Source organism: Thunnus maccoyii, chromosome 3 (assembly GCF_910596095.1).
Source record: "Thunnus maccoyii chromosome 3, fThuMac1.1, whole genome shotgun sequence".
In the NCBI taxonomy this organism is placed as follows: Eukaryota; Metazoa; Chordata; class Actinopteri; order Scombriformes; family Scombridae; genus Thunnus; species Thunnus maccoyii.
This window is the reverse complement of record NC_056535.1, coordinates 21,753,558-21,767,689: the sequence shown is the minus strand read 5'-3', so window position 1 is coordinate 21,767,689 and position 14,132 is coordinate 21,753,558. Positions and strand designations below refer to the sequence as shown.

Sequence of the window (14,132 nt, the reverse complement as noted above, 5' to 3'; positions counted from 1 at the left end):
TATGCACGATTACAATAGTGACGGTATTTGCACCTGTTGTGTAAGCACTCCTAATTACCTCTCAGTGCCGTTTGGAGAATAAAACATGGTTTTAAAGAGAAACTCAGGTATATATTAAATTAATTAATTAATCTTATATTAAATTCGAGAGGCTAAAGGTTTCCCAATGCCTGAATTTCAGTGTTTCTGGGGAAAGCACATTCTACTGTATCTAAATTAGAATGTGTCCATAACATGGGATGAAAGGCAGGATCTAAGCAGCTGCATGCAGTCGCTTGACATTGACACCCACTTGCTTTCAGTGTAATGTCACATCGCCAGGACCAGAAATAAGCTTGTGTTGTTCTAATTGATCGTATCCAGGTGAAAAGCCTTCAAGTTCCAGTCACTCAGTATGTGAGAATCTGACAGCATGGAATGTGTTTGTGCGGATTTTCGTTTGTGTGATGCAGTGAGTCAGTGACTAATAGCTTTTATCTATTTCTAATCCTGACCTGGCAGTCATTATTGATGTGTTGTCTAGTGATTGGTTGACTTGTTTCACATGGTGTTCCTTATGTTCGATTTTCTTCTTACCACATTTGAACTATTCAGTCTGTATGGTTAGATACATTTTTTACAAGTTGATTTGAAACCTTTCTGTTGAGCAAGGGCAAAGCTATTGGAAGCAAAAACACAATCGTTTTTATCTAGTAGACATTTAAATACACATCAATTTTTAACGAGTTCAGTTGGAGATTAGTGGTTGCATTGCTGTCTGCCAGCACCTTTTTTGATGCTAACATTTGGAGTTCAAAGTTGGAAATGTTCAAGTCCTGCAATGCTGTATTCACAAACACACATTTATGTGTACAGTAAAATGTATTATTGATGATTATTCATGTATAATGATGTAATTGTTCACAATTATTTCACTCTCTCTGGTTTCCTCAGTGTAATAATTGAAAATTGATGTTCCTCTGCTTGCTGAAAAGAGAAAAAACAATAGCACAGTGGTAAATCCATTAAAAGTGGTGACATTACGCCATTGCTATCGAATGGCAGTAACTTACTTTTTGTATGTCTCTCCTCTCCTCTCCTCTCCTCTCTTCTCCTCTCCTCTTTCTGTCTTTCATCCTCCTCTAGGACACTTAGCCTGCATGTGTTGAATTTAATTAGACCAATAATTCCCCCATGATTTCTACAGACTCAACTGGAGCAAGGAGAGGGCCACAGCAGTGTTTTTTTTCTTTGTATCTTCCAGTGACCTTGCAGTAGGAAGTGAATTTTTGTGTGTGTGCATAGGAATGTGCACACAGTGTGTACATGTCTTGTGTATTGGATCTCCACGATCTCCCAGAATACATAAATATACATTTGCAAATGTATGTATGGTTAAGTGTATCCCAGTGGATAAAATATTGTATAAATATAACTTATAGCCTTCATCCCTACATTCAAAAAATTAGACAACATCAAGTTTTGCGGTCTTTTAGTTACCAGAATGCATAAGGTCAAGATCAGGACATACAAACTGAGTGTCACATTGTAATATGCCTATTCAGTTCTGGTTTGAAACATCAACAACATAGCGCAGCTGGTGCTAATTCAAGCTAAAAATGTGATAAATGTGTGTGTACTGGTGGACTAAAATGGCTACCGGTGAATCTTTTGTAAGCCCTCTCTTTTGTTCTATTAACAGTTAGATAGATGTGCTCTACTGCGTGCATACTGCAGCCAATATTACACCGTTTCAATTCCTCCTTATCTCCCTGTAGACAGCCGAATTCAAAGCTAGAATAACATCCCTGTGTCTCTATCTTCTATTTCTAGTCTTTCTTTCTAGGCCTTATGCCTGTTGTCCTATTTTTCAGTGAAACCTGGATATCAGTTCTTTTCTTCCTTTGCCTGAACCAACAATTGTTCTCCCAAAACAATGGTACACCTTACCAAGACCAGGTGTTATGCTAGCTAGTATTGTTGTAGATGTTAGGACCATCAGACAGATTGTTTACAGATACCAATCCCTCACATGCACATGTAAACCCCCATCCAGCGTAGGATCCTAACAGACTCCAAATGTCCCCCTGTAGGAAGACACTGGCATTATATAATGAACCACTTGCGGGCAAAGAGGCAAGCAGGCGTGCAGCAGGCAAGCAGGCAAAGCAGAATTTCAAAGAGAAAACAGACAGACAGACAGACAGACAGACAGGGCGGGTTTAACTAAATACAAATATGGAAAGTGGTAGAAATAGAGACATACAGTATGTAGAGTAGTTATAAGGTGAGACATTTCTTGTGGATTTAGTGTTGGTTCATCTAAATAGGCTCATGTTATGCAAAGTTTTGTGAGATTTAGGAGATGATGAAGGGGTTGGAACTCAATTAGTGTGTATACATCCTCTTTACCTTTACATCGGGTATATGTCCCCCACAACAAAGTCCTCCTTAAGTGCAGAAGTTCAAATCCTTAAGTGTGTGCTGTGTTTGTGTGTGTGAAAGATGAAAAACAAATGTCAGCATATTTAATATATAGTTTATTAGATTATTATTATTAGTAGTAGTAATATTGTATTTTATCCTATCCTATCCTATTTTATTCTATTGTTTTCTGTCCCTTGAACTGACGAGGCAATTGAGCGCCTTCCTGTTTGCCTCAGATGTCATTTGAACATACGTGCTCATTTAGCTGCACAGGAAGGACTTCTGTGAGAAGCTGTATCATGCTTCTCGATCCCTGGGTGTTTTCCGGACACAGATTAAGCAGCTTGTCATGCTGAAAAGCAGCAGAGCGCTTCCATGAAAAAAAAGGCTTACAAATCTAGGAACAGATGAGTATTCTCAGGTCAGGATCATGGCCCACAGGGAAACAAATGAGAGAACAGAGGGGTCAAACTCATTTACTTTGTAACAACTGGGTTTTGTTTTTGTTGACACAGATAATTGCTCTTACTAATTAGTTTACATGAAGGTAAAACCATCATGAGCCATCTTGTAACTATTTGTTTTTGAGTAAATGTTCAACCCACTACAAATGTTATCACAATCATTACGATAAATCTTGACTGTTGACATCAGTGTAATTTTTCATGTTGCCTAAAACACACACACACACACACACATACACACACATACACACACACACACACACACTGCTTGCGTTTCTGTATATGAATGCTTGTTTCTGTGCATGCTCACATTCATGACTTTAGATTTACAGAGTAGAACAAGTATTGCTGGAGTTCACCCTACTCTTCTCAACAACACGTACTGTAAACCACCTCCTCTGAATTGCATTTTTTGCAGTTGTATAACAAACAAAGGACTGAAACAAAGTCAACTTCTTTTGGCCTAAACCTCTTTTCATCTGAACCCCTACATACACTCAAGGCTTAGTCTAAGCCTTATTGTCATTATTCATTGGGCAATACAGCATTTTAGCACCTATCCAAATTCCTACTTACTCACATTAGTTGTCAGAACCACAGGAGCACCATTATGTCACAGCCTTCAACGAAAACCTGAAGTTACATATTCAAACTCACAGTTTCTGCCTCATTACACACAAGCTTTAAGCATTCAGCTTCAAGAATGATGATGGCTCATTATGTTTTGCAGGACCTTTCCTACGTTAGAGACCCTTTTGAGTCAGACTGAGAGGCTCAGGATGAGCTTCTACCCTCAGGCCACTACAATCCTAAATGAGATCATTGCCTAAGACTGCCCCCCCACCCCCCATCCAATCATACACACACACACACACACACACACACACACACACACACACACATATATATATAAAAATATATATTTATTTATTTATTTTTACCAATCATTACTTGATTAATCTATTTTTATTGCACAATTTGAAGGAACTGACAGGATTGCATTTCACTGTGATTGTGCCTGAATGATTGAATATGACAAATAAACTTGATTGATTGATACTGTAGTCAATTCCCCCTGAACATATTTGTCATCCACTTGTTTGATGCATTATTCTCCAATGGTGGCACAGATTAAAACAGACTCATTCTAGGTTCAACTAGGTTCAATTGAGTAAGGTTATGATAGATAGACGTGAGGAAATTATTTTAAACGGCAAAAGTGACAAGTTTGATTCTCCTACATTTTTCCCACGCTCTTCCTACTTAGTTTTGAGTCTACCAGGCATCGTGTTGATGATATTTTTCTCAGAATGTTCACAGGTTGTTTGATATTCAGATAATGTATTGCAGGCGGGGGCGAGGCAGTTTAATTTGGCACCTGTACCTGGCTAGCGGCTCTGTGAAGCTGTACTGCAAACACTAACGTCAGTGCTAATATGCTCACATTAATACTGCTAACATGCAAATGTTGAACAGGTAATGTTTACCTTATTCACCATCTTAGTTTAGCGTGTTAGCAGGTTAAACACAAAGTAGAGATGAGGCTGATGGGAATGTCATTAGTTCTGCAGGTATGTGGTCATAAACCAAAGTATTGGACAAGTTGTGGACATTGGCATCTCTATAGCCACACTGCTATCTGGCTAAAAACATTGATGTAGCTTCTCCACAATAAGTATTTTGACATTCATTTTATCACATTGTGTTCTGTTTTGTGGCACATATGCGCATTCATTTAGCCTTATTTGCGTGAAAGTTGATATCTTTCTTATGATGTTGTGAGGACTGTTCAACGTATCATCTTCCTGTACATGTAATGTGTTTGGCTTTGATTCATGAATGCTTAACTGGGCTGTGTGTGATTGTGTCATCGTTTGTAGCCTTGGCTCTAGTTATAGGAGTTTCAGGAAAGGCGTTACCTAGCAGGGTGATATCATGCAGACTACCCAGAACTGAACACAGCTTAGATGATTTTTTTTTTTCTCTCTTGATTGGAAAAGCACATGAGATCATCATTGATGATACTGTCTTTCTAAAACCATGATTTCACTTTTTTGCACAGGAAAAAGAGGATACTCTGAAGCCTTTAGTTTCTGATACCAATTTAAAGTTTTCTTTAACCGTTAATGCCACTCTGTCACCATCTACAATTTTATTCCTTAATTAGAAATCAAACTACACAATATCAGCAATCACTCCACTTCACTCCTCCTATCTTATAATTTCCTTAAGTTCCACTCCCCTGAGTTCTTGTACAAGGTGATTGACAGCTAGATACCATGCTCCAGGGGTGTCAGGCCGGGAGTCTAGTTTGATTGGAGAATTCATCAGCAAATAGCAAAACTGCTCCTCATTTAGAAGATGATCACCAACAGAGCCAAAATCACATCCTGTTAAAGCACCAGAGCATCCTCTGTGCTATTACACTAACGCTACACCACAATTTATTATTAAATCAATTTGTACTGACAATGTTTGGGTTAGCTACTTTTTCAGTCTTTCATAATGACCGTAAGTGTTTTTTCAATGCTGCATTTGTGTGTTATATTTCAATATACTTGGCAATAAAATGCCAGTATTGATTTGGTTGCTGCTTCAGGCAGGTTTATACTCCTACCTGACAAAGTTGCTTGCATTGTATGCCATTTACTTACTAAGTGCACCCAGGACAAAGTATTCAGGTGGCCAGGAATACAGCAGAACTCCTTACAACAGGAACAGAGACAGGACAAAGAAGGCAGTTATTTGTTGCAAATATCAAAGAATGAAGCAATGTTGATGAAAGGGTGTTCCACTGAAAGAAGAAGAGAGAGAGCAAGAGCAAGCAGACAGCAGGATATGAAGGCAAGCCGAGAGGAAAGGTGACATCTGTACACCAGCCAGGATGGACTTCAGCACTGCAGAAGCAGCGAAGCAAAGGAGGACATGCAGGTGGATATCGAGAGGAGAGTGGAGAAAAGATGGCACGCCTCAACATATGATTGAGGTGCTAGTTTTAGGAGAGGATTTTTCATAGATGTGAAAGACAGGGTCCATTAGAGCTTCTCAATTTGGAGCAAAAGCTTATATCTTTCAGTGCCTCGTTTTGTGTCTTCTAACCCAGTCATCTCACAGCTTCAGTGTATCATCACCAGTTCTCACTTTCTCACTTCTAAATCTCACTCAGCAGTGACACACAGCCACCCCTGCAGCTATCAGGGTTGCCTGGCCAACTGCTTTTCTTCAAAACCCCCTCATCATCTATAAGCTGGCATAGGCTAAGCACACATATACACATAGATGTATTGTATGTATTCGTACGTGCGTGTGTGTGTGTGTGTTTGTCTCTCCCCTACTCTCTGACTCATCCCGCTCCGTCTCTTTTTTTCCCTCTCTGCTTTATCTTCTCTTCAGCCTGATATGACTTGGAGCTGCAGTCCTTTTTGAGCTCCTGCATTAGTTTCAAAAATAACCTTATTCTTCATCAGACTCTGTCTGCTGCACTTAGCATGACAGCTGCTTTCAACCCAATTAGAGAACACTGATGGTGGCTGAAAGGAGGTGCTCCGTGCAGTTGTTATATAAAAATTCACCTCAGAGACAATGTCTGTTCATATGTCGCTCTCTCTTTCTGCTAATGTGTGTGTGCGCATTGGGATATTAGACTATAAGAGTTTGCCTGCATGAGAGCGCGCAATGCAGCTGCTGTCCAATGTGTGCTTATGCATGTGTTTGGGGATTCCCTGAACATTGTGCGACTGCTTCTGCTGCTTAACTGTTAATTTTTTATTTCCCTCATTTTCTTTGTAACTTTAGACAAATTAAATTTTATAGATGTTTTGCTGCAGAAAGTGCAGGTTACACACATCACATATTTACACAGCAAGCTACGTTTACTTTAGAGGTCACTGAGTTTATTCAAATTTTCAAACATCTGACGTGTGATCTTTGCCTTTCCAGCTGAGAGAGCAAGAACCAATCAGCTAATTCGCCTACTAAATCAGCAACTCTTCCTTTATAGGTTGTGATATAGGAGTGGACACACTGTCATCAACAGTCGTTTTTGTGAAGCTTATTTTGTTGCACTTTTGTCGAGACTGGCAGTGAGGTGTTGATTCAATCATTTTTGAGGCTGTACTATATTTAGTGGTGGTGTTGTAATGACTGCATTGCATTGTAAGGTATTCATGTTATTTAGTCCATTCCACATGAACACCATGTATTGTAAAGACCTCATATGATCGGTAATTTTGAATATGTGTTGAAATGAAAGTCTCCGTGTCATGAGACAAACCCCAGAAGCATCTGTAAACTCTTCATCTGACATTATAATGTCATATTTATAAACACGCAGGTGTGCAGAGCAGCTTTATCATCAGTGAAGTCTTGTGCAGTATTTTTTGTCACAGGCAGGGGGGGCTGTGTGTCAGTGCTGCTGCTGCTGCTGCTGCTGCTGGTGGTGCAGTGGGCACAGCTCATACCTCAGCTCTGCCTCACCGAGCTCAAGGACATTTTGAGACAGACACACAGAGAATGCGCACAGTTTCACTGTAGAGGACAGTAAACGACCCACTGCTTGTCAGACCAGGAACTTTTCATCATAGAGAAAGCAGCAATTATTCCAGAGCATCGTTTCATCATCAACACTTATTCTTTCTAATCACAGAGCAGAGCGGAGAGACCCCGCAGACAAAGCAGTAGGCACAATACAGACAGGAATCCAAAATTAAAGATAACATTGATGCTAAAATAGAATACACAATATTGCAAATCATAATTTAAATGTGTCAATGAGCGTCTCTCCTCAAGACGAATAGAGAAAGAGACTGTGGTGATGATAGTGATGATGTCATCAAGGCACAATTACATAAAATTGCTTAATGAGATTTGTGCTTAACAGCACTATTAACTACGGCCTCAAAACTGAAGCTGAAGTTGAATTCTTCAAGTCTTTAAAGCCTCAAATACTGTCGGTATTGATTAGAAAGGACGACCTTGTTACATAACACAATAAAATATATAAGGAGTGCACTTAAGAAAATACAGTGCCAAGTAACAACACTGTAATAATGCTGCAGGGCTGCTTAGTGGGATTGTAGCTTTTTTGTTCTTTTTGATGACTAGCTACACATTTGGCCATTTAAATGAAAAAGCAATGAATTACAAATCTGGTAAAGAAATGAAACAGTGGTTAGATACATTAAGTCAAACAACAATAAGACAGAAAAAGATATTTATTATCACAACAACAACAACATGTTATGCCCCAAATCATTGGCTGTGAAGACAACTGCTGTTTGGTGGAGCTGCACTGATGTTACGTTTTATCTCAGCAATAGTAGATTCCTCTCTGGTTTTTCAGTAGTTCATCATAAGGCAAATGCAGTACAGTATGGTGGTCAGATGGTCTTAGCATCTGGTCACGTTTGAATGTGGATCCCATATGGTGTTCAAGATCACAAAGCCCAATTAAGTGTTCTCGCACTTTAGGTAAAAAAGCTGTTAATTATTGCAAAATCTGCACTTTCTCTTTGAGTGTTTGATCATATGTTACTCATTACTCACTGTCAAGCCATGGGGAGCACGCCGACAATAATGCAGACAGACTGGCAAGTAGGCAGGGAGGAAGACAGAAGAATAGCACAGCAGGGAAGTGTTTTAGTCAGGTGCAGATAGACAGGTAAGAAAAGAAGACAACATAGAGATTAGTGGTGTGGTATGCAGACAGCGAGACAAGATTGACTGGTGATAAATGGAAATATTGGAGGCGGAAGGTTTCTGCAAGATGCTCACAAAGTCATGAAATGGCTCCATAACCTCAGCACTCGAGGAAATGAAAGTTGTTCAGCCTTTGATGTTCAAATTATTTAACAGGGAGGAAGAACCGTTCTGACACACTGCCTTCATCAGTGTTTCATCAGTGAATGCATATAAAACACCAACAATAGCTCTTCTCACAGCTGCCCTCCTTTTCCAAGGAAACAGGAAATCAATTCTGTGTACATATATGCATGGTAGTGTGTCTGTGTTGACGTTCTACAAAAAGAGGAACATCATTTGCTTTGAAGTTACTCAGCTCAGGCATCAGCAGTGCACTTCGCTTTTACTTTACCCTCTCCCTTGGTCCCTTTCAGTGTCTTTTACCACGATTCCATAATTCTGCATTGCTCTTTCAAACCATTCTCCTGATCTCTGCCTTGCTCCATCTTTCAACTTTTGTCTTCTATCTACATCTTCCCTCTCCCCCCTTCCTCTCTTTTATTTTCATTTCCCTCCCTCCCACATCTCAATCCCTCCCACTCTTGCGCATGTCATCGTAATTTAAAGATAGGCAGCTGCATGCCAGCAGAATATAACACCACCACCACCACCACCACCTAGTCACTTACATCACCGACATGATAATGTGAATCTGGAAATACACAGCCATACATGGTCTGTGATGAACAGATGTTGTGGAGGGAGCTGCACAGACATTCTGCATTAAATTAGTCATGAAACACTGCATTGCTATCCACAATTTTTTTTTTCTAAAAGAATTTTGGAGAGGATGAGAGAATGTTTTTTTATTAGCGCAGAGGAATTGATAAAAAAAAAAAAAAAAGTATATAAAAACAGACACTGCAGGGATTGTGCTGGAGAGGTAAGAAACCCCAAAGGGCTTATAGTAAACCTCCGCTCTAGGATTTACAATTTATTCTAATACTATGGATATTTGTTTCCTTAATGTAATGAAATTTAAAAAAAACTATTTTGTAGTAATAATGATAATAAAAAGACACGCAGAAAAGGTTATCAGCTGATTTTACTGCTTTCCATTTCCCCTTTCTTAGAGGGTACTATGGACAGATTTTTCATTGTTTTGTGGTTGGAACAAAGGTGATCAATACTCAGTTAAGGTTTCTTGGCATCAAATTATACATTTATTTAATTGTATCTTTTGTGATCATCAGCATTATTGGTTTGTAGGTATGCTGACAATCTGAAACAATCAGTGCTTCCTTGCTGTGCCAGCACACATATTCAACAGCCACAACCACTTAGGCAGTGGTTTTTGATCTGGGATCTACATGACCCAGAGCCCTGCTGGTTTCCATTTTACCTAGTTGTCTGACTGATTAACTGCAAAAGTCAAGCTGGTAGGATAGAGAACCAGCAGTACTTGTGATGCCGAGGTAGAGTGCAGGAACACCGGTATAATTTCTGATGGTGGCAGTGTCTGTCTCTCTCTTACAAGCGGTCCATCTGGTACAATCGAGAATTACCTGTGTGATGTAGTTTCTCTCCTCAGCCAGCCACTTGATTAACCATTCAGGCATACAAACACATACACACACACACATACACATACACACATACACATATAATTTCCTGGGAGAGCATTTGTTTGCTTTCATTTGACGGTTTTGGAGGATCTGGCCGGCACAGATGTCTGCCTTGGCATGCAGAGAGTACCGCCAACATTGATTGGACCTGATCGGCAGGCGAAGGAGGGGGACAGCATAAAAGGTTGGAGAAAAAACAAAGAGAAAGATGCAGTCCTGCTCCGTGCTGCCCTTCTTTGTTTTATAACCGGTGACACTATATAAAACTAAAGTTGGAATACTAAGTTCTATTATATTAATCTGTAGGTGGAAAGTGTTGCAACACTAAAAACAGTGCATTTGCCTGAGTTGGAATGCTCTCCCTAATCTGCTTTAGAGAAATATGTAGCAGGTTTGTTAGGTTTCACCTGTCCAGGTGACATTGCCAATACTGTCTAACTTTGTCACTTCAGTAAGGGCAGGTGCTCATTAACAGACAGGACTGGTTCCTGTGGACACACAGATGTGTATTCACATGTTGGCAGGGTCTCTCACCACCCTGCTGTGACAAGGTCAGGGTGCCGCTGTTCCCGAGCACAGAACTGTGTCTGGAACTAGTCCCATCTGTATCATCATGCTTGATATTTGCGACTTGGCACCTTGCTGATTGTGTCACCAGTCTAGCCAATTTGAGCTTGTTTGTTTGTCACCACTACCAAGAATCTGAGTTATTTCTATACCCGAGTGTTGCTTCTAAGTGAGGTTTATGTTAATTTCCATTCACATTATATAGGTAACAAATTGACAAACAAAAGTTGTTAGTTTTGGTTTAAGCAGGCCTTGTACATTTGTTATGTGGTATAAAGCAAAGTTGAACCCCTGTAGTGAAGACTGCACCCTAAAACTCTAATAACTTTCAAAGAGCGAGTGACCAAATCACCCAATTTTTAATTTCATTGTTTATGAATGGAGTGGGCATCCATGCAATCAATGTAGTAGTTGATTGCATGGGTGCCCAACCCTGTACTTCCAAAAAAAATTAAAAAGTGCATAGTTAAGAAAAAAATTGCATTTAAGAATGGAGACCTTGTGGGAATGAAGAACATTCAGAGATAACTATCATAATTTAAGGGAGGCCAGGAGGAAAGAGAAGGAGAAATTTGAAACTCACTGCTCTTCAATCAACACCAAAAAACTGGGGGATTCTATGACGACCAGCAAGTAGTACAGAGACCAGGGCACAAGACTAACACCAACCACCAGCCAAATGCTGGTAAAATATGCCAGTGGCTGGTAAAATTGCTTCACTCACCAGCCAAAAAAATAATGGAAATCTATTGAGTGGCTGGTAAAATTTGAACATTCACTGGCCATTTGGCTAGTGGACAAAAAAGTCAATTTCGCACCCTGACAGAGACTGTTATCACACAGCTGCCCCAGGAAGGCCTTTGGCCCAGTCGGCATCTCTGGGTTCCTGCTGAAATCATGCAGTGATGAGATGAAGAGATGGCAAAGGCCTGGTGCCCCATCTACCAGAGGACTTTGGACTTACATACTGTTCCATCTGGAAAAATTCTATTATTATTCCTGTTCCTAAAAAAAGCATGCTGTAAGGAAAATAATAACTATCGACTAGTTGATTTGACTTCTGTAGTTATGAAATGTTTTGAGAAAATCATTATCAACCTATTGAAAATAGAAGCTCAGCTGCTCACTAGATCCTTCCCAGTTTGCTTACAGGTACTGTACAGCCACATCTATTATTAGGAAGCTGAATGTCCACCCTCTCATTATTAGATGGTACAACTCGTTTTTTGACCAACCATAGACAACAGGCCAATGTTAATGGTATTCTTTCAGTACCCTGAACCTTGAACATAGGGGACCTCCAGGAGTGTGTTAGTTCACCTTTCCTTTTTACTTTTTACACTGATGAGTGTAGAAGCCCTAATAACTACATCATTAAATTCTCAGATGATACTGCCATTGTAGGTTTAATGAAGAAGGACAATGACATTTCAGAGTATTATTTAGAAATACAAAGATTTGTAGCATGGTGTGATGATAACCACCTGGTCTTTAATGTAGAAAACAACAGAGGAGACGGTGTGTGACCCTAGGGGAGTGGGTGACCACAGGCCTGTGAAAACATCTCACAGGTCTCCTCATACAAATACCTTGGTGTTTTTATTGATAGCTCGCTGACCTGGAGCACACATGTTGACGGTCTTTGTAGAAGACTACAACAACATCTGCACTTCTTGTGACTCAGAGTTCATGGTGTTGATTAGAAGTTTATGATAGTCTTTTATCAGGCAGTCTTTGAGAGCCTAATTAGATACAGCATCACAGCTTGGTTTGGTAACCTCTGTGTGCAAGTCCAAACTAGTCCGACTCATGCAGACTTCATGGAAGATAATAGGTATAAGACAGCATCCATCCCTGCAGTCTACCAATGAATAGGCTGTTCTGAGGCAAGCCAACAAGATAATAATCAACCCATCCCATGTGCTACATGCTGAGTACTAGCTACTGCCATCAGGGAGGAGGTTTAGAGCAACATGCTGTCGATTGAATGGATTTAAAAATTCTTTTATCCCTACTTCAATTAAAATTTTAAATGGTGGCAAATGAAATAAGGATGAAATTGATATAAAAACCAGCAGAGCTTTATTTTTACTGATCAATTGATAATTGACTATTTTCCAGTTGTAGCAACTTTCTGCACTTTTTTCTGTACCATAGGTTTTTATCTATTTAACATCAGTGTATGTTTTTTTCTGTCTTTTTTCTGTATGTTTTATTATTATGTTCTTCGATATTTTTCTTGTTCCCTGTAGCTGTTTTACACTGTCTTTTATTTATGTGGAATGTTTTTTATGGATGCAGCATGGGTGGGAACCCGATCCAAATTTCCTACAATGTGGGACGATAAAGTGAATCTTGAATTTTGAATCTTTTGGCAAACTTTGCTCTTTCATCTGACTTTAACTGAATGTACAAAGTGTCTTCTTGAGCCTTGAGGATGTCTCTGCAGTATTAATACTCTGCCTTGCAGATAGTGTGGAGGCACTAGAGCCACTCCAATTTTTTGTACTTCAGTGTTGATTTATTGTAGCATTCAGCATAATACGATACAGTGGCACTTTGATTCCAGGTCTCCCCTTTAGTGGATGGGTAGGGATGAAGGGCAGCTGTGAGCCAGAGGTTTACTTTGGATAATTATATTAATGATGAACCTCATTTTTGATACATCTAGTTAGGGTTGATCAATTTTCCTCCATTTTCAGTCATTGATCGAAAATGGAGGCACTCTTGTAAATCATTGGTGACAGATAAATAGTGTTTTGTGCATTCATTGTGTACTGATATTATGTATTTGTGTTTGTGCGGAGGTGACTGGTGACTTTATAGGGAATGTCGATGTTTTTCTTATTTAAAATAAATTCCATGAAATGACCAAAACCAGCAGTGAACTGATTCTACTACTAACAAGTATTGTCAGTGAAGCCAAAGCCTGTGTACTGTAGCTTATTTCCCTAGGCCATAGAGGTCCATTGTTGTCCAAAAACTATTAAAAACACATGAATGAGCCACACCGTTGCACTGGGCGTATTTATTTTCAGTCCTTGTGCTGTAAAAAACTCAGTCGAGCACCAAATGTCTATTAAACCACGGCCGTTTGAGTAATTTTTGCTCATAACTACAGTGCCCAGCTGTTGCAACCTTTTTTGACTGAAACGACATATGTGATCAGTTTTTAAATTTGACATTCTCAGTGGGAACAATGAGTGCCACAGACGACGCAGGGAAGCCAGAAGTACTGAAAGATGCACTAACGCATTGTTGGTTTTGTTCTTTTCTTGGTATCTTGTCAAGCTGTATTCAGTTTTTTTTGTGTCATGGTGTTGCTTTCCTTTCAGTTGCTGTAAAGTGGTTAGACTTTGAATCATCATAATGTAGTTAATTGCAGTCTGCT

The 14,132-nt window shown here is 39.6% G+C and overlaps 1 protein-coding gene across 10 annotated transcripts in view; it reads left to right on the top strand.

Moving 5' to 3' along the window:
- atp2b2 (ATPase plasma membrane Ca2+ transporting 2) overlaps positions 1 to 14,132 on the top strand; it is a 150,437-nt gene that overhangs the window by 59,384 nt on the left and 76,921 nt on the right. The gene's annotated exons all lie outside the window — the stretch shown is intronic.